Source organism: Triturus cristatus, chromosome 3_1 (assembly GCF_964204655.1).
Source record: "Triturus cristatus chromosome 3_1, aTriCri1.1, whole genome shotgun sequence".
Taxonomy (NCBI): Eukaryota; Metazoa; Chordata; class Amphibia; order Caudata; family Salamandridae; genus Triturus; species Triturus cristatus.
In genome coordinates, this window is record NC_140583.1 from 177,538,879 (window position 1) to 177,565,796 (window position 26,918).

A 26,918-nucleotide genomic window follows, 5' to 3' on the forward strand; every position below is an offset into this window, starting at 1 on the left:
CAAACTCTCACAACAATAGAAAATTTAAAAAAGGAGCTAAAACGTGAAACCAAGGTGGCCAAGCAAAAATATAAGGAAAACCTCGAGACCACCATATTCCATGCCAGAAAGCTGCGAAATTCTTAACAGTTTTGGGCAGAAATGAACCTTATGCTTAACGGCAAACAGCGGCAGTTCAACTCGGACTTGACAGATCAAATTTGGAGTGCTCACATCGATGCAACATACAGTACCACAATGGACAAGCGCATAGACAGCATAATTCATATTCCAACAGAGCTCAATCCGACCCTCAGTTCGAGAACAACACCAGAAGCCGGGAATCCCAACAAGCAAAAAGATTCACCTCCCACCCTTAGTCTGGTACCAGTGGAAGCTTCAGCCCCAGACCCAATAAAGCCATTCCAAACTAAATCACAAACCACAAATAGAGAAACCTATATAGAAAGCAGTAAGCTAGCCACAGCACAAAGAAGAAACAGACCAGATAACTCCAAAGCAGGTTCTGAGGACTATAAACCACTTGAGAGCGGACGGGGCTCCCGGACCAAATGGCCTACCCATCGCTCTATTCAGGCAAGATCCTACGTTTTTGTCTAGCTTCTTATCCCCTTTGTTCTGTAACAGCTTAAGGACCGGGAATATTCCTGACTCCTGGAGGGCAGCATTCTTCAACCGATTCATAAATCAGGGACACGCTCAGACCCAAACTATAGGTTAATAGCCCTAATAGACGTTGAGGCCAAGATCTACGCATCCAACCTACTGGCAGACCTGGAGACTTGGGTCAGAAGTAAAAGCCTGATCCCAAAGACACAATCAGGATTCCAGGCCGGCATGGGCACCCTAACAAAATTATCAGCACTAACTCTCCTAGCCAAGAAAGCAATAGACAACTCTAACATCCTATATACATGCTTTCTTGACCTCAAAGCTGCTTTTGATAAAGTGCCAAGATCCAAACTATGGGTTAAAATGAAAGCTTGGGGCGCCCCTCCCAATCTTTTGGGAGCAATCATCAACTTATATTCACATACCTGGGTCCAAATAAAAAAAGGAGACGGTCGGCGCCTAACGAAGAAATTTCCAACAATAAATGGGCTAAAGCAAGAATGTGTGCTGGCCCCTAGCCTAGTCAACACCTATACCGCCGACCTAGAGAGCAACCTACGCACAATCCAGGGTGACCCACCAAAATTGGGACAAACCACCATAGCGAGTCTGCAATATGCGGATGATATCGTGCTTCTCTCTCAAACTCCACTTGGCTTACAACGGCTGATTTCACAACTCGCGCTGTACATCTCAAATGCACAATCAACAATAAACCTAAAAAAATCTAACATCCTATGCTTCTCCAGCACTCGCGAAAAACGACCAAAATTTGTTTGGTGAATAAATTCTTGTACTCTAAACCAGGTGGACGAATACAAATATTTGGGCATCCTACTAGATCGCGAATTAAACTATAAACATCATTTAGACCTTGGGAAAACAAAATCAAAACAACTTCAATTCGCTTTCAAAACGATACAAAAAAACCTAAGTGGAAGCTCAACCAGTCACTTCCTAAAGGTTGTAGCAGCAAAATATCTGCCCTCAATCACATATGGCTCAGAAATGATTGCCACCAAGGACTCTAAAACGCTAAATCTTGCTCATTCAAGATTGTTAAAAAAACTGTTCTCAATTCCGCGCCATATTTTCCAAGTGCAAATACGCCTGGAATTAACAAACCAGATACTAGCCAAATATTACTGGCGCATGAGGGACGCCGAAGACAAGACGCTTGCCCATCACTGTTGGGAAAAGGTCGAAAAACAGGCTAGGCAGACCAATTCCACATGCAAGTCTCTTAGGCAAGCGCTTCTATCACTAAACCTGGAAGAAGCTTGGCATTCACCAATGTCATATCTTGCTTTTAAACAAACTACCAACAAAGCCGTCAAACAAGCATCGTTGCAAATAAACAAAGCATTAGTGGCTGGCAAAAGTCATGCCTGGATCGTGATGCCAACGTATAAACAACTGAAACAACAATCCTATTTACAAGAATGCTTTAGGGATCACTACAAGAGGAAACTAAGCTTACTGAGATTGGGGTGGTTTCCGAGCAAAGAACTTACCCCAAAATGGTTATGGACCTGGCCATCTCTGGATTGTCGCCTCTGTGACAAGGGAGTAGAGTCATTACTACATCTATTATGTATTTGCCCGGCCTTACAAAATCTAAGGAAGATCCTCCTGAGGCCAATCTTAAGAGAAACACAAGTCAATACCTGCAGGGCGGCTGTGATAAAATGCCTCAGTGGGTCCTCGATACAACTTTCCTGCAAAACGATAAAATTCCTGACATTTGCTGCTCAAGAGTTCGAAAAAAAGGCAGCAGCAAAAGAGGAACTGGGACATATGGATACTCTGCAGCCAGACCCAGATCCTCCTTAATGCACTGCACAGCCACTCTCCTCCCCCTCCTCTTCTTTTTTCATTCCAAGTCACTGCAAGCACTTCACTTGAGTCACATTTAATCAAATATAAGCCCTAACGTGTGTAGTATCCCTTGTTATAACAGTCATTTGCTGGCCCCAATCTTCTAATGAGAGGGCCATTGTCTTATAAAATGCTATTACTGTTTTTATTTTTCTTGTATATTCAAAAACGCTCTCCCCGTTTGTACTCATCATGTATATCTGTGTAATGTCGCACAGGACATGGGGGCATGTTTTATTTTTATTCAATATGTTGTTGTTTACTACATGGTGGTATGTTCCACCCTTTTATGATTTTAACAAATCAAATAAAAGTATTCTTCTTGCCCAATTTAATTGAATAATTGCTCTTAACTGAGCCTGCCCATATAGTAGCAACTTCAGCTCACCTTTCATGAGGTCTAAGACTGAGGACAGAATGTTATATAGCAAGTACACTCTTTTAGAAACTGGGGGCATGCCACTGTCAATATCTTTAAAAAATGTATGTTTTCCTAACCTATTTGCCTAATTCTTTCTGCAGCTTCTTTTTCAGAATATTATTTTTTATTAATTGTATATGGAATACATTCCTGTGGCAAGGAATCTTGTATTTCGTTAAGGACATGGCCCTAAAAGAAAGTCAGAAAAATTCATATTTTTTCATTAATGGAGAAGAATTCTTTTGCAGCTAAGAGACTAGAGTGTTCTAGCTATCTTTGGCACAACTTGCCTACACTGTATGTGGTAACCACTACAGGCGTTTGTGTATTATAAAGTGGATCAGGACAAATAAGTTTAGGTCCAGGAGTGTTATATTTTTGTATCTGATTCAGATATATTCATTGGAAATTGCCAATTATTAAACATAGTCAGATTGACTTTTGGAATAGAAGGTTGCTTTAAATCCTTAATTGTTTGGAATCCTAGACAAGTAGCCTCCTGGATAGTTTAGTTTTGTTTAGAAAGACCATTTCCTTTGGTATTATACAGGCTCAAAATAAGACGTCCATACCTTCAACACACCCACCCCCTCTGATGCTGAGCCCTGGAATTCCTATAAGAGTTTCAGGACTCAAATGAGGTGTTGGTGTAGCTATAAAGTCATGTTTAAGACTGCAATAGGTAATTTTGCACATCTTCATTTTCTATTTTCAATTAATTGAAAACAGCTGCTGACATATTTTATCGAAACTGATTCACAACACCACAAGATACCACACCAGCCTGACATTTACGAGCCTTGGCTGGTGGAGTTACAAGGTTTTAACCACAAAAAAGCAAATTTCTCCGATTTTCCAAAACAACAAGCAACAACTAGACCAAACCTGGCACAATGAAATTGTCCTGGGTAGATTCACAGCCAAACTTTTGATCAGAGTCATGTCACTTGGCATCACCCTTGACACAAAGTTCTCAATCAAGGTAAACACTGCCAATAAAAACAAAGACTGGTACCAGAGCTCGAAGTACCCTTGACACCAAGCTATCCCTCAAATAACACATTGCCAAGAAAAACAAGAGCATAGTACCTGCTTTCAAATAAATCTTAATACCAAGCTCTCCCTCACTGTACACATTGCTTGTTACCAGCACTCGTTACAAAAGAAAGTGACCTCGATCCTTCCAAAAAGCAACTTCAGAACTGCAGTTCATGCTCTTGTACTCTCACATATGGATGTTGACAACAGCCAGCTCTGTGGACACCTGTGGACCTAAAGTCTAAATTTAGACTTCAGGCCTAAACTTAGACTTCAGGTCTTAGTTTAGGTTTGTGAATCGGGACTTGTGACTCTTCACCGGCCCCCACTTAAAGGTATCATCCTGTTATTTTGTGCCTTAGACCCCGATGGAAGTTAGTACACCCTCCGCTGTGCATGGTGTTTCAGTAATCACATTGTCCAATTGCACAGTGTAGAGCCAGCTAGTGCCCAGCTGTAACCTTTAGAATTAATTTGAAATAGAAAATCAGACAAGATAGCATACTCCAGTGTCCTGTAAATGTTGGGGGTGACCACAGCGAATGACACTTCACCTAATAAATAATATACATTGGGTAAGTCAATGAAAAAAGGTGTTGAATTGTTTAAAAATACACGTTATTTTCTTCATTATCTGAAGATTTTGAAGCAGTGGGAGAACTACAGAAATTCACTTTCAAAAATATAGGACCTGATTCACAAATGTAAAGTTACACTTTGTGTCAGTTTACGCTTTTTCAGTATTCAGAAAACTGCATTTTAGTGGTAAGTTTACAAGTGCGGAGACCCCGAAATCGGGGCTGAGTACTCCACACATAAAAAGATATGACGGGCCAAGTTCTCTGTCCCAATTGCAAAGTTTCCACACTCGTAAACTTACTATTAAAATGCAGGTTTGTGAATACCGAAAACACGTAAACTTACATAAAAGTGTAAGCTTACCTTTGTGAATTAGGCCCACAGGGCTTACCCCTGGTAGGAACAGGCACCAGCAATAAAAATACAACCAACATGAATAACAGAATCCCCCAGTAGATTATCGTGAACCCAACCAATCTCAGCTAAGGTGGTCAAACCTGAGAGACAGAACTCCATACCTGTAATGGACACATGTAACTGCAACAACTACATGAAAAGTTCCCAGTCTCTCTAAAATCAAATCCCATATCTCACATACAGTGCAACCTGCCAACAGACAAATGTGTTACACGTTGCATCGTCTCTCTCACAACATTAAAAAAATACAGTGGACTGTCACAAGTAAGAGTTTTCTTTCTAACATCGAATAGCATTCCAATACACTGCACATTTATTCATAAATTAACTTTATAACTATTTGATTAAGTTATAGCATTAAAAAGTCATCTTATATTAGGGCTAATTAAAATCTCCTATAACATCATATTGTTACTTATGTAAACATAACAGCCCATTAAACTTCTATCTTATATTATGCTGGGACAAAATCCTGATCAATAAAATCAACAAAAAATTTACAGATCAAATTAGTAAATTGAATCAGAAGAAACCAGCAACCTACAATCTTGCGCTATGGAAAGATACTGGTATTTCAAATCACGTCCACAAATGTTGTTACTGCTTATGCTGAATAGGTCACTGTCACTCTAAGAAATGCATCATTAACACTATGACATCACCAAACATCACTCAAGCTTCAGACTAGCAGTGCATGTGCGCTAATCTCATGACAACGAGGGAAGAATGGTACAAGAAAGTTCACCTATTTCTACTCAAGCCATGTTACATCATTACACTTCTTCCTCTTTACATTAGAACAAAAGTAAAATGAGAACAAGAAACACATTTGAACAGAAAGAAAAAGAGGGTAGAAAGAACTACACAAAATCACGCAAATGTAAAGGAAACCTGCGTGTTCTGACACTCCTACAAGTATTATCAGACCTTAAATCAATGTCAGAGGGAAAACGATAAGAAGTATCATCCCTCCTGTCGGCCACACCACACCCCCCAAAATGTGCTACACGACTATGATTCCAGATGCGACCATCATCCATCTTGACAGCATTTTTAAACAGCTTAATGATAGTTTTTGGAGAGGTATATTTTGACCAATTTTGACACCCAACAGGAGCTTTGACCTTTACTTTATCTCCAACCTCAAAATGTGTAACTTTCGCATTATTCCTTTTATCAACATAAATCTTCCTTTTGTTTTGCAGAGACACTTCTTTGTCTCTTCATTCCCCAATACCATTGTTTTTTAAACCTTTCCCAGGAACCATCCAGCCAGGACACAAACAAGTATTTGGAGACCTTCCCCTGAGCAGTTCAAAAGGAGTCTTCCCCGTTGTTGCATGAGGAGTGTACCTGTAGGCTGTTATACGACCCTGCAGTTCTTTTCTCCAATCTAAACAGTTTACCTTTGCTAATTGTATACTCTACTTTAAAGTCCTGTTAAATCTCTCCAAAGCACCATTCGCCTCTGGATGATATAACGCAATTTTTTTATGTACAATTCCACATTTTACAAAATACTCCTCCATCTGAGTAGAACAGAACTGCGGACCATTGTCAGAAAGAATAGAGTTAGGAAAACTCTCGCGTTTGAACACAGATTATAAAAAACTGATCACAGAATGAGAAGTGATCTCTCTCACCAAACTCACCTCCACCCATTATGAATACAAATCCAGCAACACCAACAGGTAAGGAGTCTGATGTTCTCCATGCAATGGTCCCACAATATCGATAGCTAATTCATCCCATGGACTTTTTGGTAAACTTCTACAAACCATAGGTGCACATCTTGGTTTGAGCACCTTATCACTAGCTTGACAAGGTGTACACTCCCTAACAGTACGTTCCACCATCAAATCTAATCCAGGCCACCAGAAATCCTGACGGATGCGCTCTTTGGTTTTAGAAATGCCCATATGCCCTTCATGAGCCATGTTCACGATGACTTCTCTCAAACTCAATGGGGGAATCATTCTTGTGCCCCTCGTTAGAACACCATCAACAACGGCTAACTCATTTGCAACTAACGACCAAGGTTTAACCAGACTTCGAGACTTATGCTGTTCCAAAAGAGACATCACAGAACACAATTCACTATCCTTTTGCAACTCATCCCTCCATTCATCTTCCTTTACAGCCCCCAGCGTAACATCACAAACTCTTATGCCACACTCAGTATCACATTGATCATTTTCATCCTGAGATTTATCATTCTCTACCACCTCCACCAATCTCGACAGACAGTCTGCCGTTACAATTGCCTTTCCTGGAATGTATTCAAACATGAAGTTATATTCCTGTAAGGAAATGACCCATCTCCTGATCCTCGAGGAAATTGAGTCCAAACCCTTCTTCTCAAAAATTTCTTTCAGGGGTTTATGATCAGACCTGACTACGAAAGAAGATCCCCACACAAATTTTCTGAACTTGTTTATGGCCCAGAAAATTGCCAACGCTTCCTTCTCTATAACAGAATAACCTATCTCCGCCCCTTTCAAGCATCTTGAAGCACAAGCTATTAGCACCTCTTGGCCCTTCCTGATCTGAAAGAGAAGAGCACCCAGCCCCTTTATACTCGCATCAGTAACAATGAAAGTGGGATTCCCAGGTACAAAAGCTTGTAAGTTTGGTGCATTCCTGAGATCGTTTTTTACTTGTTTAAACTCTGTACCACACTCTTCCGTCCAAACAAACTCTGCATTCTTACACATCAACTTCCTTAGATTTACTGTCTTATCTGCAAAATTTCGTATAAATTTGTTATAAAATTCTGCCATACCTAAGAATGAAGAAACCTCATCTTTTGTACACGGTTCTTTTAACATTTCGATAGTGTCCACCAAATCCTTTTTAGGACTCACCCCCTGCCGTGAAATATGATGACCCAAATAGTCCAGTTCAGTGACTCCAAATTTACATTTGCTTCGCCTAAGAGATAACCCAGCATCAAGCATCCTTTTAAGCACAGCATGCACCCTCTCATCATGTTCTCTCACGTCTCTCCCACATATTAATACATCATCCTGGTAGCACTTTACGCCTGAAATGCCTTTAAAAAGATCTTCCATAATCCTCTGGAATACTGAGGCCGCAGAAACCAGCCCAAACGGCATACGCAAAAACTTGAAGGCCCCCATTGGCGTAATAAAAGCCGTTAATTCTTGACACTCTTTACTCAACGGAACCTGATGGTATGCTGATGCCATATCCAGAGTGGTAAAATAACCAGCACCATCCAACGATGATACTAATTCCTCAATATTGGGAAGTGGGAACTTGTCAACCACCACTTCTTTATTTAAGGCACGAAGATCCACACATAAACGGATTTCATTATTTGGTTTACGTGCCACAACAATGGGAGCTAACCACTCTGTTGCCTCTACAGGCTGTATAACACCAGTGGACAACAATTTATCTATCTCTTTTTGTACAGCATCTTGGATACAAATGGGAATGCGTCTAACTTTTGCCACAACTGGTACTGCACCCTGTTTCAACTTAATATGGTGATTGTACCCCTTTAAACACCCCAAGGTGTCACTGAACAATTCACCAAACGCTCTCACAAACTTGTTTTCGTCACCCTCAATAGATTGTACCTGAACAGATGGATGTGCATTAGGATTGAGAATGACACCCAAACGTGCTTGATGACTCCAGCTCAACAAATTATCGCCCCTCTCAGCAACATAAATCCTAGCATCAGTGAACCTACCATTGTACTCAATGCAGTCATCAAAATAACCTAATAACTTATTTGGCAACCCACCATAACCCGTAGGTTTAATATTAGGTTTGAACAGTTTCTTCCTTCCTTGAAAATTCTTCATAAAAAGATCCTTTGAGAGAAACGTGATGTGAGAGCACGAATCAAATTTCATTTTGACTCTAACATCCCCCACCAAAACCCACTCAGAGGGATGTTCCACCTCACTCTCACTAACTTGAAAACTGACTTCCTTTATTTCTGATCTAGAATCTCTCCTATTCCTCATCCTACAATTTTTCCCAAAATGTCCTCTTTTTCCACAAACATTGCAAGTAACCCTATTAGCAGGACACTCACTTGCATTAGCCATGTGTCCAAATCTTCCACATCTGTAGCAACTTCCCTGAAAAGGTGTTGCAAACCTCCTATTCCCTTGTGTCTTTCCTGCGTTTTTTTCTATTACAACACCTTTCTCACAGACACCCTCATAATTTTTTTCCTTCTCATCTTTTTGTATGACTCGACACTCCACTTCTTGTGCTTTTACACTGACCTTGTCTTCTTTATGTTCTTTACTTAGTTCTCCAACACACTTTAACATATGCTCTACCCTTTTTGCAATATTAACAACCTCATCCAACGGTGGCTCGTCCTTTAGCCAGAGTTCTTCCCTCACTTTATCACTGCAACACCTCAGCACAAACTGATCTCTAATCCTTTCCTCTACCAACGCCCCAAATTTACAACTTGAAGCCAACTTCCGTTAAGCCGTAATATATTCTTCAACACTCTCCTCTTTCCCTTGCTCCCGCAAACCAAAATGGTACCTTTCCATAATAGTACTAATCTTTTGCAAGTAATGTAAATCTAGTTGTCTTGCACATATTTCATATTCATTCAACCCCCTCTGATCAGTTTGCGACAATGGAGGTAGATTTTCCAACACCTCCTGTCCTTCACCCCCTAAACAATGTAACAAAAGTGCCTGCTTCCTTTCACCACTCAAATTCGTACCACACACCCTGGCATAATTCTCAAAAATCTTTTTCCATTTCTTCCACTTAATAACCGGTTCTCCTGGATCTGACAAGAAAAACGGCGGCGCTGTAACATTCTGCATACTCTCAAGAGGTGTAAAACACTTCTTCCCCATAATATATTCCAAACCCTACTAGTTGCTAAAAGTATTTAAAGTCCATCAGGTGTGTCAGTCACCGTATGTCCCAGCACGATACCGCTATATCAAACACGTTTCTTGAGGTGTGTTTGTCACCGCAGAGATGACCTTTTCAGTTTAATTCATTTTACAACGCTCAAATACTTGTATTCCACAAGTTCAATAAAGTTTCCAAAGAAATGTATATTCCCGTGACCACAAACCAATATAGTGATCCTTATCCAGTCTCCGTCTAAGTTTCAACTTCGAATAGACCGTCGATGATCTTCTTCGATGTCCTCCTTCAAATGTGCTGCTGCAAAAAAAAATTTTTTTTAAAAATAAAAAAAATTCCTTCCTCCTCATCTAAGATGACCGCCACGAAACATTTGGTCTGTTTTCTTCAGGCAGTTGGGCTTGCTTTCTCTTTGAGCAATCTCGGATCGTTTTCCTCACTCCAAATGGCCGCAACCAAACATCCGGTCTATTTTCTTTAGTTAATCTGGCTTGTTCTTCTCCTTTCACCACACTCAAGATAGCCGCCAACAATTCCCACAGCCTTCAGTCCTTTTTCAATTGCTCACTGACCTTCTGACGTCGTGAAGCATACAGAGACCACTTAGATCCTCAGTACATGCTCAAACAGCTTTCCACAAAGCCCCTACAACTGCAATTTCCCACTTTTCTCCGCTAGAACAAGCAGCAAGACGCTCGATCCTCATTCAGCACGTCTCTGTAAGTTATCACCGTTTTTCTCTTAAATAATCCAAGCTCTTCCTTCTTTGTTGTTGTTGAGGCTGTCCCTTCCTCTGGGTTCTTTTCTCCGCCCGATCGTAGCCAGTGTAATAACGTGAATCCACACCAGATGAAGATATGTGGTAGGAGGTATTTATTACAGCCTCAACCAACAGCCAGCATATATCAACTGTCATGCATAGAACCCTGTATGACAGAACCTCAGAGCAAGCTGGTTCCATGCCCAGTGTTCTGGCATGGAGCCATGTTACATCATTACACTTCTTCCTCTTTACATTAGAACAAAAGTAACATGAGAACAAGAAGCGGTGTCTCTCTCAGTCAGTCTCTCTCTCTCTGTCAGTCTCTCTCTCAGTCAGTCAGTCTCTCTCTCTCTCTGTCATTCTCTCTCTCTCTCGCCAGTCAGTCAGTCTCTCGGTCAGTCAGTCTCTCTCTAAGTCAGTCAGTCTCTTACAGTCAGTCTTCTCACAGTCAGTCTCTCTGTCAGCCAGTCTCTGTCAGTCAGTCTCTCTCCCAGTCAGTCAGTCTGTCAGTCTCTCTCAGTCAGTCTCTCTCTCTCTCTCTCTCTCTCTCTCAATCAGTCTCTCTCTCTCTCTGTCAGTCAGTCACTCTCTGTCAGTCAGTTTCTCTCCCAGTCAGTCAGGCAGCCTCTCTCTCTGTCAGTCTCTCTGTCAGTCAGTCTCTCTCTGTCAGTCAGTCTCTCTCTGTCAGTTTTCCTCTCAGTCAGCCTCTCTCTCTCTCAGTCAGCCAGTCTCTCTCTCAGTCAGTCTCAGTCAGTCAGTCTCTCTCTCTCTCAGTCAGTCAGTCTCTCTCTGTCAGTCTCTCTCTTTCTGTCAGTCTCTTGCTCTTTCTGTCAGTCTCTCTCTCTCTGTCAGTCTCTCTCTCAGTCAGTTAGTCTCTCTCTCTGTCAGTCTCTCTCTGTCAGTCAGTCTCTCTGTCAGTCTGTCTCTCTCTCTCTGTCAGTCTCTCTGTCAGTCTCTCCCTCTGTCTCTCTCAGTCCATCTCTCTCTCTCTCTGTCACTCAATCTCTCTTTCTCAGTCAGTCAGGCTATCTCCCTCACTCAGTCAGTCAGTCAGTCTCTCTCTCTCTCTCTCTCTCTCAGTCAGTCAGTCAGTCTCTATGCCAGTCAGTCCGTCTCTCTGTCAGTCAGTCTCTCTGTCAGTCAGTCTCTCTCTGTCAGTCTCTCTGTCAGTCTCTCTGTCAAACAGTCTCTCTCAGTCTCTCTCTCAGTCAGTCTCTCTTTTAGTCTCTCTGTCAGTCAGTCTCTCTGTCAGTCTCTCTCTTAGTCAGTCAGTCTCTCAGTCAGTCTATCTCTCTACTCTCTCTACTCTCTCTCTCTCCACTCTCTCTCCACTCTCTCTCTCTCTCCACTTTCTCTCTCTCTCCACTCTCTCTCTCTCTCCTCTCTCTCGCTCCCTCTCTCTCTCTCCACTTTATCTCTCTCTCTGGGGGGCCATAGGTACATTACCCGCAAGGTCCGTAGGATGCCAAGGAAGGCCTGCCGGACCACTGGCGGCCCGTGGGCCGTACTATGAGCACCAGAGCACTGAACCATCATGCTCAAGGAATTATTGCAAGGCATACGCTGCACTAGGGGCGCTAGTCATGTATCTGTGTCTGCTATCGAGTTCTGAATTAAGACCTATCTTAAAGTTTTAACCCAGATATAACCCTTATGTCACCATGTCTATGATAATGCTGCATAATGTCCTTGAAAAACTTTAGAAGTCAAAAGTTAGGTGTGTAGGAGTTTTTTGACTGTGATGGCAAAGCCAGCTAGATAAATGAATCTGCCCAAGGAGTCTCAATTAATATAATTAAATGAGAAAGGCAATGTTTTATGGATTAAGATTACAGTTCTAGCCATGTATGAGCTATAGGAAGCAAAGTGATTTGTGGTTCCCCAGTGATGCATAAAGTTAGCCTTGTCCCAAGGTATCGGTGCAGTGCTTGAAGAAAAGCCACTTCTGCCCCGTGTCTTTCTAAATATGCGAATATCAATCTGCATTTTTAGGGTTACCATTTTTTTGTACATTACATGTCATACACCTAATTATATTTGCCAACCTTGAAAAGGAAAAACATAGCACACATTAATCAACCTGATGCAAATATCCATCAACAGTGGAGTTATAAAGCTCAAGTAGTACCAGACAGCTCGCTCCTCAGTGAATGCCGCCAAACCAAAATTGCAAATGAAACCAAACACATTTCCTCCCACCTCCCGTACTGATAACCCAACCATCAGTGACAACTGAAAAACTCAGCAACTCAGTTCCGAACAGCAAACTTGTGCTTAGAGTTAGAGTTAGAGCCAGCTACCGACACACAGCTCAGTGCAGCACACCTGTGATTTAAGATTAAATACTTTGGGCATATTTACATGCCCCTTGCGCCACTGGAGCATTACTTGTTTTAAGCTCCGGTGGCGCACAGTGCAGGTCAATATCTACAAGACCCCGTAGAGCTACTCTGCTTTGCTTTTCTTGGCTTTTAGATAAGGTGAAAGACTATGCAGCACAAGTCGTTGCGTTGCCTTATGTTCCGGAAGGGAGTAGTTCCCATGCAACTCCCATGGATCTTGACACTGCCCAAGATTTACAACATAGCGTGAATCTGGGGCAGTGCCAAAAAGACATATGCTTCCCCAAAGCAGACATAGGGAGAAGAAATGATTACATTTCTCGTCATTTTTTCCACTTTCCATGTGTGCTGCATTGTGCAGCACACATAGAAAGAGGATAACACCTCTTGTGATTGTTTTTATGCAGGAAGGTGTCCCTTCCTGCACAAATATAATCATGCCAACACAAAAGACACCTTGCACCATGGTGGAAAGGTGCCTGCATTGGCACACGTCTGCAATTTATGATTTGGCACTGGCTGAAAGAATAGGAATGCATTGTATCTTGTAAATGCAGTGCATTTCTGTCCTTTCAAATTGGTGTAGGGCAACACAGCAAAATGAGTTGCATGCTGCCCTACGCTAATTCTTTGTAAATATGCCTGTTGAATTTTGCAACAAATGAATAAGGCAGGGTGGAACATCAGGTTGTCATAACTGTTATTGTGGGGACAACCTACAGGTGTATAGCTGAGACACGCTGCCCTCTATCACTGTCAGCACATCAGAGCTAAGTGTCCCCTCCAGGGTAATAGTTAAGATTATGCGTGATTAGGGGCCATTCCTGGCAGGAATGCAATCGCTGATTGGCTACCAGCAAAAGAAACAGCCAAAACAAATAACTTCATCCCTGCAGTGGATTTTGGTGAAAGCAATCAATCTCAGCAAAGGTGGTCAAACCTGAGAGACAGCACATGCAATGGACATATGTAACTGTAATTACTATATGAAAAGACCCCAGTCTCATAAAAGTACATTCCATATCCCACATACAGTGGAATCTGCTAACATAGAAATGTGTCAGACATTGCATCATCTCTCTAAAATCAGACAACAAATACAGTGAACTTTCACAAGTAAGAAATTACTTTCCAGCAACGGTTAACATTAAAACGTGCAGCACCTTTTCACAAACGTAAACTTTCTAGCTATTTAAAAAAGTTCAGGCAAGTAGTGTAACATCAGAAAGTCATTTTATATCAGCCCTGATAAAAAAAAAAACATGCAATTTTCAGTTAGGTAAACATAACAGCCCTCTTAACTTCTATCTCATCTTGTGCTGGGACAAACTTCTGATCAATAAAAGTGATTCAAAACCTACCAATCAAATTTGAAATCTGAATCCGAAGAAACCAGCAACCTGCAACCTTGCTCTATGAAAAGCAGCGATACACTGGTAACTTGAAACACATCAACAGGTATTGTTACTGCCTATGCTGAATAGGTCACAATGAGGAACGCATCATTCACACTATGACATCACCAAACTTCGCAGAACTTCAGGCTAGCACTGCAGGTTCCCTAATGCCATGGCAACAAGGGAGCACTGGTACAAGAAAGTTCACCTATTTCTAATGAATTATTAGACAGATTTTCTTTTCATATTTGTTGTCAATTTATGAATCACTGTCCACTACTCAATTCAATTTAGAATGTACCATAAATTAATGCCTGGTACTTTTTAAAATCAAATTAAAAATAATTTAGAAAAAGGAAGACCAGTGGATAAAAACAAAGAGATTCTAAGGGCCTCATTTACAAACTTTTGCTGCACGCCAGTGCTGCAGGCCTTTCTGCTGCACTGCTGTGAGTCAAAAGAAAACGGCAGATACAGCACATTCCTGTCCTTCTCCCCTGCGCCAGTGCACAAACAGCAGCCATGCGCCAACACAGACACCATTGCGTCATGTTGCAAGGGTGCCTGCATTGCGGGTATGATTGGTATTGTTCATGAAGGGACACCTTCCTGCAAAAAAACAATAATTCATGGCATTTTTCTCTTTCTATGCGTGCTGCAGAATGCATCAAGCATAGAAAGTGGAAAATCTAGGATGAGTAACAGTATTTCTCCTTGTTGCGCCACTCCCATGCCTCCCAGGTTTGCGATTCCTCGTAAATATGGGAATGCTTCAGATTCCATGGGTGTTGCATGGGAACACCCACAGCAGCACACATGGAACTCACCTTTAGCGCAGTGTCCTGCATGAAAGGGGCACATATTTACAAGGCCATAAAATATGGTGGCTTTGCCTGGCCTTGTTAATATGTTGTGGCCCTTTGAACCACGGGAGCTTCAAAAATGTGATGCTCCAGTGGTGCAAAAGTGCCACTGGGGCCTCATAAATGAGGCCCCAAGTGTCCAACCAATACACCCACAAAAGATGTGATAATCACTTTTCATAAATAACACTGTATACCACGGCTGTCATAGAGACATACCCAAGAAGAAGAAATCCTTACATTTGCAAGTGCTTCTTTTCATTCACAATTAAGCACATGCGGATTTATGCTTCATTCAATGAAGTTCCTGATATATTTTTTGTTAACTATCGTGCAGCTGCCCAGTAGTACCGCAACAGCTAGACTTCTTAATCTGGTGCTCATGTAAAGCACACTAAACCCCTCAGGCCAAGTTTGCACTATATAAAACTGCACGAAAAAAATAATTTAAAAAACCATATTGTGATTTTATCCCAACCAGGAAATGCCAACTTCAATGACTCAGTAGAAGCCAGTGGTGAGCAGTTGCACTCATTCCCACTCTGAACAAGCGGAACGGGCATCACTACCCTAGACATTGGCACATAAGACACCCAGGAAAGAGATCTGTGTGTTGTCTCACGTGCCACCTAGTTTCAATCTGTGATCTTGCCGAAGTCCCTGACAGACTGTGGGGCTTTGTCGGCTTACATACTACTGTCCACATAGGATCACTTGCAGTTCAGCCACTCCACAGCCCATCTCACAGTGGTTACCAATAGGTTTCAGGCCTGCTAGGTACCAACCTCAGGTCATTAAGTGCCTGGTGGGTCTGTGAAACACAACAGCCACACCCTGGGAGAGGGGGAGCTTCGGGGGCTTCTGTTCTTTGTTTCCTCAAGCAATGCAGTACATCAGCAGGACCTGGTACTAATAGTAATAATACCACCTGCCTGTCTACCGAAGCCTGCTGTCATCTACAGAAATGAGACTGCAGTCATACCTAGCTTGTGAAAGTGCAGCAAACAAAGTTGAACAAGTGAAGAGGCAAAAAAATGTGAGAGCCACAATGCACCCTAATATCAAATAAGAAGGACAGGCATGAAATAGCAAAGAAAACATTGTGTGCTTGAAAAAAGTGTGAGAAACTAAATCTCATTCAGAAAAATAATGCTTAACATAGGGTTGGTTCAGTTAGCATAACTAGGCAGCAACAAGCCACATTACTGAAAATTGGTTGTTTATATGTTGTGCATAAGCTGTGCGTATGCATCTTTTACATTGCCTTTGAGAAAAACATTGAAATTCAACTGTAACCACAGTGTCTATCTTTGCGTTTTGAAATGTAAAACGTTACTTATTTCTACCTTCTACAGCTGAAGCTTCGTGATTTGCCACATTAGAAGGCTTTGAGCTAAACGTCCATTGTTTTGTTGATGTCATAACAGTGCAGAAGCAGTCCACTGTATTCTACAGTTTTGCATTAATAAAATGTACAATTTATTCAGTGCAACAAGTTCGTGTTGGCGAGCTGTGCGAGTCACAAGGTTTTGGCACAAACGGGCCGGCTCGTAGTCGGGAAGAGCCCAAGAACATCAATTCAAGTCCACCTAGGCCACACCAAAGGTCCAGGACCTTTAGGGCACCACTGGCGGGTCAGGGGCTGAGTCCAGCTGGATTTGGGTGCTGGTTCAGGTGGATGGGAGCCTGTTATGCCCCTGTGGCTCTGAACAGGATGCCAGCAGACTAGTTCTTGGAGTCACCCTGGGAGTCCTGGGTTCAGATGCAATCAGTCTGACTCACACAGGAGGGCAGCTGGGCAATAGGGCAGCAGTCCAACAAAGCAGCAGTCCGGCAAGGCAGTAGTCGAGCAGGGAAGCAGTCTAGCAGAGTGGCAGTTCTATCAACAGCCCAACATTCCTTCTTCCTGGCAGAGCCTCCACAGTTCTAAAAGTGTACTGAAGAGTTGGTTTCTGAGGTCCAATATTTATACCAGGTGCCTTCTTTGAAGTGGGAAAAGCTTCAAGAGGTTTCCCTTTGAAGTGCACAGGCTTCCTGCCTCCCTAGCCTTGGCTGCAAACTAGCTACATTGGTATGTATCTCTTTGTGTGGAGATAGGACACAGCATATTCAAGAGGATGTAGGGCTGTGCCCAGCTCCATCCTCCCATCCTGCCAGTGATGGCCCGTCCAGGCGCACCTAAGCTTTGTATTGTGTGTGGAGGAATACACAAAGCCCAACTGTCAGCTACACCCAGAAACAGGCTGCAAAAACTGTATGGTTAATGCAGGAAAATGCCAACTTTCTAAAAGTGGTATTCTCAAAAATGTAATTTAAAATCTGACCTTAACATAAGAGGGGATTTTTCATTACAATTCCAAAGACACAAAACATGAACTAGATACCTGTTTCTATTTGGAAGTTACAGCTAATTAAATGTAATAAGGTAACTCCATTGGAGAGGTAGGCCTTGCAGCACCGAAAAATGAATTTAAGAGTTTTTTACTACCAGGACAAGCAAAATTTAAAAGTATATGCCCAAATTTTAAATATACTTCACCTTGCCCTCTGAGCTTTCAAGGGCCTACCCTAGTGGTGACTTATATGTATTAAAAAGGAAAGATTGGGCCTGGCAAGCAGTTTATTTTACCATCTCGAAATGGCAGTTTAAAACTGCTCACACAGGCTTTAATTGCAGGCCTGAGAGAGGTTTGAAGGACTACTCAAGTGTACCTGGGTACATGTAATATCACTTTACTAGGGAATTACAAGCACATTAAATATGCAAATTGGGGATAAGCCAATCTTACCATGTTCTGGGGAGAGAGCACAAGCACTTTAGCACTGGTTAGCAGTGTAAAGTCTACAGAATCATGAGGACAGCAAAACAAGATCAGCAAAAATGGAGGAGGAAGGCAAAACATCTGGTAGTGATACTGCAGAGGGGGTCAGTTCCAACACGTTTTTCTCTGCCCCATCCATGTTGTTTCTGTCCCCTTGTTGCTTCCCCTGTCTCCATGTTGGTCTATCTCTCTATGAGCTTCTGTGATCTCTCAGTGGCAGTGCTGCTCTGTCTTGCTGTGTGCTTCAGTGCTCCCCTCAATGTTCCCTGGTCTCATCATGTGCTTCTCTGTTCCTCCCATGTTGTTTTTGTTCCCTTGTTGCTTCCCCTTTCTCCATGTTGTTCCATCTCTCTATGAGCTTGTGTGCTCCCTCAGTTTCTGTGTTGCTTTGTCTTGCTGTGTGCTTCAGTGCTCCCCTCAATGTTCCCTGGTCTCATCATGTGCTTCTTTGCCCCTCCCAGGTTGTTTCCGCCCTCCAGGTTGCTTTCCCCTGCCCTCGTCCCCAATTTCACTTCTGCATCGGGTCCCCTGTTTGCTTCTGCATCCCTCCCTGGCATTTTATTTATTTTTGATTACTGATACAACTCTGTAAATATCTAAAAAAAAATGTTGTGGTATGCACACCTTCAACATGACATGGCTATCCACATCCAAAGTTTGCTTTGTTTTTTTATGTTTTCTTTATTTATTTAATCTTTAAAGTGCATCCACAGATTAAACTTAAATACCACAACAATAAATAATAAATAAATACAGTGAATTAAAAATACATGTAATTAAAACAATGAAAAACTTGATTAGAGCAAGCAAAATACATTGTAGTGAATACAAATAGGTCAATTTATATCAAGAAAGCACCCAAAAACCTAATTAAATTATAACAAATATTCACGGTAGGAGGGTTTAAAAAACTTGAAGTGCTTATTTGTGTGTTACTACAGAATACCTTAAAATCAAAGGATAGAAAAAAAAATTCTGCAGATAAAAAAGGTCAGGACAGAATAAAAAGCACATGATTCAAATGATGTTTAACAACTCCACAATTTTGACAGCATGGATGTGGAGAGATCCCATCATTCTTGATCCACACATTATCACCCCAGGGCATCTGGTTAAACCTGAATTTCCTGAAAAATCTACACCCAAGGGGACATATGATAGACTTTAATTACAATTGCATCTCACCATTTCTTGCGAACATACAGCCCAGCTGTAATCTTCTTATTTCTAAACAATGTTGCAACTCAAGCTGGAAACCTCCATTTATAGCATGCTTTTTAAGTGACACTTTAAGGCGCTACTATGTAGACACAATAACACCCCATCATTATTTAATGGAAACTGTGGTATACAATAGGAGTAAACAGCCCCAAAAGTATAAATCTTTTTATTATCCCAAGCAAGTTCCCACTAAGTTATTGAAAATATCAAATTATTTGGCAGTAGGCACAGAAGGGAATACCCATAAAGCCCAGCTCATGACAAATCATTTCAATAGAGCAGGAGGAGCTTACACCAAGGTAGCTCTTCCATAAAACAGATTCAATATTGGAGATAAATGAAGAAAGCAACCTTGCTTCTATTCCATATAAAGCATCAGGAACCACGCTAGCAATATACACCTTTAACAGCAAAACATTTCCCTCCTTCTTTGTACATAAAACAACTGTAAAAGGCCAATTCTCATAGACTTTGATTTTGCAGCCTGAGAGGTATGATATATGGGACCTAAGAAACAGTATTTGAGATGTTTGCACCTAAATATGTGTTTACTTTTACCACCTCCACAAAAAAAAAATCTCTGAGACTTTTTAAAATCTGAGTCCCAAATCTGGTAGAAAAGAAGAGGAAGATGTGTACAGAGCATACAAATGAGAATATAAAAGATTTTCGTCAAAAGGAGTAGGAGTTTTGATGTGATCTCTACCCAAACTTCTGGTTATTATGAGTCAGAATTTACGCACATTGCGAGAAGAAACCGCAGACTGAAGATCAGACCATAACTTTGCATCTTTGGTTGATTTATTCAATTTCCTTTCTAACTTAGAACATTTGGTAGCTTTAGATCTCTGAGATATATCCAGATGCCTAGGAGTCCTGCTATACTTTTTTGTTTCATTACAAAGATATCCTGGAGCACGCACAGGAATGCCGCAAATTTAGTGACATCCAAAGACGTCTGGGGGTATTACTTGATTGCCACCTTAACTATGAGCAATGTTTGCTAGCAAGGCAAGTAAAAGCAAACCTGTTGATATTTGCATTCAAAATCTTACCAAATAAAACTCATAGGCTGTTCAACAAATCATTTGCTGAAGGTCATAGCAGCTACATTCTTGCGCTCAATCTCATATGGATCGGACCTGCTTAAAACTAATGATGCATCAGGTTTGTACACCGCACAATCTAGCTTGTCAAGAATTTATTTTCAGTCCCACGATACACATGACAAGCTCACATCAGGCAGCAGTGCGGATTCAAAAAACAGGTTCAGGCAAAACAAGGTGCCCTCATAAACGTTTACTGGAGAATGAGGACAGCAGAGGCAAACTCCTTCGCCCATCATTGTTCGAAGGAAATCGAAAAACAATCTACACAGAACTCAGCATACTTTGTTTTACAGCAATCACTTTCATCTCTAAAGTTAGAAGAGGCTTGGCACACAGTATCCGCCTACTCCGAGCTCAAACAAACTACTAACAAAGCCATCAGGCTGCAATCACTGCTAATAGACAAAGCAACCTTGACGAACAAAAGCTTTGCGTGGGTGGTGATGCCAACATATAAAACTCTAGGGGCCAGATGTACAACCCTTTCATTTAGCGCCTCGTATTTTGAGTCGCAAATTGCGAGGCGCTAAATGAAATGTACAACAGTGTGTTTACACTGTTTTGGGATTCCCAATAGGGTCACAAATTGCGAGGCTCATTAATATTAATGAGCCTCTCGCAAATTGCGCGCCCATTGTGAATGCCAGCCCTTCCAGGGATGGTGGCCTCCTGGGCTTAGCAGACCACCATGCCTGGGATTGCTTTTTAATAAAGCAGCTTTTTTTAAAATGCAGCCCGTTTTCCTTAAACAGAAAATGAGATGCATTTAAAAAAAAACAAAATTAAACGTTTTCATTTCATTTTTTAAAGGCAGGCAGTGGTCCCTAGGACCACTGCCTGCCCTTATAAAAATTATTTTGCATGTATTTGCCTTGCTTAATAGGCTATGTACATGACCCAATATGTTTTTGCATGCGCAAACGGGTTTGCATGCAAAAGTGGGTCATACATCTGGCCCTAAAACCTCAATTGTACTTCCTGGACCACTTCCTAAGATCAAAAAAGATCAACCTAATGTAATTGAGGCTCAGAGTCTACCCATCTAAGGATTTAAAATCAAAGTAGAAACGGTCTTGGCCAACCCTGGACTGTCACCTCTGCAGTTATAGTAACAAATCATTGCTCCATCTATTGTGCACTTGCCCGGCATTACTACCCCTCCAGAAAACTCTTTTACTGCCAACATTGAAGTAACAACAAATAAGAACCTGCAGATCCGCCATTATAAAATCATTAGGAGGGTCGACTTTCCAACTCCCATACAAGGCTGTGAAGGTTCGGAGTTTAGCAGCAAAGGAACTAAAAAAGAGAAACAGATGAATCAAGTCTGCCCGTTAGGGAACTTTGCTTCTCCCGTTTATTTTAAACTATAGCTATGACCAGAGGAAAAGTAGGTCGCACACCGCTCGTCACACCAGCAAGTTGCCCCAAAGGACTGTGGGAAATGTAGTGGCGACGGCGGGTACGCCTATGCCACAAAATGTAAATAGAACAGTATGTGTATGCGTTAGCCATCCCTGGACACGTGTTTCGAGGTAGTTGCCTCTCGTCAGCAGGGAGCAGGTCAGTGTAAAGGGGTGCCGCGTGGACTGCCAAATGTAATTAAAAGCAGGTCAAGTACCTCTCCTGGCGCGCAGGTGCAGACTCAAGGCTCGTCAGCCCGTTGGCTTAAGGAAGCCGTTTAAATTGAGGAAAAGTAGGTCGCACACCGCTCGTCACACCAGCAAGTTGCCCCAAAGGACTGTGGGAAATGTAGTGGCGACGGCGGGTACGCCTATGCCACAAAATGTAAATAGAACAGTATGTGTATGCGTTAGCCATCCCTGGACACGTGTTTCGAGGTAGTTGCCTCTCGTCAGCAGGGAGCAGGTCAGTGTAAAGGGGTGCCGCGTGGACTGCCAAATGTAATTAAAAGCAGGTCAAGTACCTCTCCTGGCGCGCAGGTGCAGACTCAAGGCTCGTCAGCCCGTTGGCTTAAGGAAGCCGTTTAAATTGAGGAAAAGTAGGTCGCACACCGCTCGTCACACCAGCAAGTTGCCCCAAAGGACTGTGGGAAATGTAGTGGCGACGGCGGGTACGCCTATGCCACAAAATGTAAATAGAACAGTATGTGTATGCGTTAGCCATCCCTGGACACGTGTTTCGAGGTAGTTGCCTCTCGTCAGCAGGGAGCAGGTCAGTGTAAAGGGGTGCCGCGTGGACTGCCAAATGTAATTAAAAGCAGGTCAAGTACCTCTCCTGGCGCGCAGGTGCAGACTCAAGGCTCGTCAGCCCGTTGGCTTAAGGAAGCCGTTTAAATTGAGGAAAAGTAGGTCGCACACCGCTCGTCACACCAGCAAGTTGCCCCAAAGGACTGTGGGAAATGTAGTGGCGACGGCGGGTACGCCTATGCCACAAAATGTAAATAGAACAGTATGTGTATGCGTTAGCCATCCCTGGACACGTGTTTCGAGGTAGTTGCCTCTCGTCAGCAGGGAGCAGGTCAGTGTAAAGGGGTGCCGCGTGGACTGCCAAATGTAATTAAAAGCAGGTCAAGTACCTCTCCTGGCGCGCAGGTGCAGACTCAAGGCTCGTCAGCCCGTTGGCTTAAGGAAGCCGTTTAAATTGAGGAAAAGTAGGTCGCACACCGCTCGTCACACCAGCAAGTTGCCCCAAAGGACTGTGGGAAATGTAGTGGCGACGGCGGGTACGCCTATGCCACAAAATGTAAATAGAACAGTATGTGTATGCGTTAGCCATCCCTAGACACGTGTTTCGAGGTAGTTGCCTCTCGTCAGCAGGGAGCAGGTCAGTGTAAAGGGGTGCCGCGTGGACTGCCAAATGTAATTAAAAGCAGGTCAAGTACCTCTCCTGGCGCGCAGGTGCAGACTCAAGGCTCGTCAGCCCGTTGGCTTAAGGGAGCCGTTTAAATTGAGGAAAAGTAGGTCGCACACCGCTCGTCACACCAGCAAGTTGCCCCAAAGGACTGTGGGAAATGTAGTGGCGACGGCGGGTACGCCTATGCCACAAAATGTAAATAGAACAGTATGTGTATGCGTTAGCCATCCCTGGACACGTGTTTCGAGGTAGTTGCCTCTCGTCAGCAGGGAGCAGGTCAGTGTAAAGGGGTGCCGCGTGGACTGCCAAATGTAATTAAAAGCAGGTCAAGTACCTCTCCTGGCGCGCAGGTGCAGACTCAAGGCTCGTCAGCCCGTTGGCTTAAGGAAGCCGTTTAAATTGAGGAAAAGTAGGTCGCACACCGCTCGTCACACCAGCAAGTTGCCCCAAAGGACTGTGGGAAATGTAGTGGCGACGGCGGGTACGCCTATGCCACAAAATGTAAATAGAACAGTATGTGTATGCGTTAGCCATCCCTGGACACGTGTTTCGAGGTAGTTGCCTCTCGTCAGCAGGGAGCAGGTCAGTGTAAAGGGGTGCCGCGTGGACTGCCAAATGTAATTAAAAGCAGGTCAAGTACCTCTCCTGGCGCGCAGGTGCAGACTCAAGGCTCGTCAGCCCGTTGGCTTAAGGAAGCCGTTTAAATTGAGGAAAAGTAGGTCGCACACCGCTCGTCACACCAGCAAGTTGCCCCAAAGGACTGTGGGAAATGTAGTGGCGACGGCGGGTACGCCTATGCCACAAAATGTAAATAGAACAGTATGTGTATGCGTTAGCCATCCCTGGACACGTGTTTCGAGGTAGTTGCCTCTCGTCAGCAGGGAGCAGGTCAGTGTAAAGGGGTGCCGCGTGGACTGCCAAATGTAATTAAAAGCAGGTCAAGTACCTCTCCTGGCGCGCAGGTGCAGACTCAAGGCTCGTCAGCCCGTTGGCTTAAGGAAGCAGTGTGCGACCTACTTTTGCACTATAGCTATGACCAGCATTAAGCCTTGTAAAGCAGTGTTTTTAATTAACAAGTGAGTCTGAGCCATAAACAAAAATGAGGTCATTTAAAGACAGCAACCCTATAGTTACTGAATAGAAAAAGAAATGCAGAGAGGCACACTGTTCACACAGCCAACATCAAACTTGAACAAACCTAATGCGAAATCAGAGAACTTGCACAAGGACACAAGCAACCAACACGTAGGCACATTGCCTACTTCGGACAAACATTGTCAGTTGATATCATTATTACATCAGAACTTTTTTCCTTATTTACGCCATGGTATCACCTGCTAGTTTTCAATTGCGTTACGATGTTGGATTGTGTGTGGTTGGATAAACTTGTACGCATTAGATGTTTTGTGTACTGACTTCAGGCCTGGTAGTCATAGGCTTATAAGAGTCATAGGAAAGTTGTTGCATTATCAGCTTTAAACCTTATATTAACAAGATTGTAACCTAATATTTTAAACAAGCACAAATGTCTAATTATTTTAAGTACATCTTTTTGCTGTATCGCATTGCTTTTATGATTTTAAATTAAATCAAAAAGAACATATTTTTCATCTTCTTCATGTCTCTCACCTCTTCTTTCACTTCCAACTGACTTTTCTTAGCCAATTCTATTGGGTCCTTTACTATTCTTTTGGCATTTTTCACCTGGCCATTGGGCGGAGAACTCTAAAGCTGTGTCCTCACATGTTTGATGCAATGCTTACCCAAGAAATCTCTCATCTGGTTGGAGATCAACTGTGTTCCATTGTTCATAATCAAGTACTGGGTTACACAGATAAAACTATGAGTACTTTGATAGGGGGGAGGCACAGTCCTCATAAAAACAAATTCCAGCAATTTGGAATGAACGTCTACAATGACAGCAGCATAAAATTGGTAATCCGACAGACATGGGAACATGTAAACTGTTTAATGAAATCTAGACATACCTTCACCCAGATCACCAAGATGTTGCTCTACCCCACCCGCAGCTACATTTAACCTTTTCTCACTCTCTCTTCATACCAGATATCCAATCACATGTCTAAATACCTCTTGCTCCATCCACCAGAACCTCTCCTTCAGCTTTTTCTTTGTCATTGGCTGTCCCAAATGACCTTAATGTGCTAAATTAATCAGCTTCCCTCTCACCTCCTGAGGAGGTACAGATTTTTCTCCTTTCATGATCAGTTCTTCACCACATATTGTCAATTCCTCCACCACCTTGTGATATGGTTTGACAATCACAGACACTGAACCCTCTCTCCATATACCCTTGTGAATCGTCTTCCATGCTTCTTTCAAAATCTCGTTCTTATTCATCGCTGATAATTATTCAGCATTAGTGACAGCTTTATGCACATCATTCTTTCCATCATCCAAACATGCCCGACCTCATAACCCCCAATCAATTCACTCTTATTATGTAGTCATGAATTGCAATCTGCCATGTATTTCCTTCACCCCAAAATTAATTAAATTACACAGTTAAAACTCTGCAGTCTGACCACAAATATTGCTAACCTACCAGAACTTTTGTCCGTGCCTGCATGTCTCAGAATTATCAACAGAGCTTTGTGATTAATCCTCAAGACTTCATTGGTTCCCCATAACTACATTCTGAAATATCCCATTCCCCACACTGCTGCCAATACCTCTCTCTCAATGAACGAATATTTATTTTCTGAAGAATTCAAAGCTCTAGAAGCCAAGGCTACAATCATGTCTCTGCCATTGTGTTTTTTTGGAAAGAATGGCCCCAGTCCCAGAAGTATCGCATTCCACCATAACTATGGATTGTCTGTTGATGTCAGAAGGTGTAAGCATGCCCGCTTCTGCTATCTCACGCTTGAGTCCTTGAATTGCCTAAATATATTCTTTGCCCCAAGAAAATTGAACGTTTTTTACTATCACCCTGAGATCCATTCGTTTTTTTCTGCAATAGTACTCACAAACTTTTAATTATATTATATTAAACCCATGAAAGATTTGAGCTGATCTTTGTTGCATCAAGTTTGTCCTCTTCATCCTAGCAAAGAGTTTCTTATCAAAATTTTTGTTTGGAACTTGTTCCAAAGCATGTTTAGAAGCCACATCAACTGATCCCATTCTGCCTCTGTTTCCATGACATACACGAGTGAAGTAACATTGTTTCCTACACTTCCGGAATTATTTTTCAAATCTGTTGATTCAGAACCATGATACGAGCTACCACACCAATGACAGTTCCTTTAAATTGAGATTCGATTTATACTTTGATGTGTTTTATGTCTGTTAGCTTCAGCACTAGTATTCTTGTACCATGCATTTTAGTGTGCTGATTATTTGTGTTTGTGTGCCCTTAATTGCTTTGCTGTCATTCCTCAACTGAATGAGCAGGTGAATGAGCGTACGCTTGTGCTTTGTTTGTCACTTATTTAGGGAAGTGGGTTTCTATTGCAGTAGCCCCCCCCCCAGTTTTTTGCCTGCCTTGTGATTTAACTTTGACTGTAGAGCACTAGGTTCCTGCTAATCAGGTTCCCAGTACCAGTGTTCTTTCCCCAACACTATAGTATTGTTTCCTAAATTGGCACACCTATGGCTCACATATAATTCCCTTGTTAAAGGTACCAATGGTGCCAAGGGCCTTGTGACCAGAGAAGGCCTTTAAGGGCTGCAGCATGTATTGTGCCACCCTAAGGGACCCCTCGCCAAACACAGACATGGCGCCACTG

The 26,918-nt window shown here is 42.4% G+C and overlaps 1 long non-coding RNA gene across 1 annotated transcript in view; it reads left to right on the forward strand.

Annotated features, from left to right (window-relative positions):
• Window positions 1-10,434: 10,434 nt before the first annotated feature.
• The window catches only part of LOC146859893 (uncharacterized), a 294,091-nt gene continuing 277,607 nt past the window's right edge, over window positions 10,435-26,918 (forward strand). The window contains exon 1 of the long non-coding RNA XR_014979065.1: window positions 10,435-10,551. This is a non-coding gene — a long non-coding RNA (uncharacterized LOC146859893). The remainder of the gene's footprint in view (window positions 10,552-26,918) is intronic.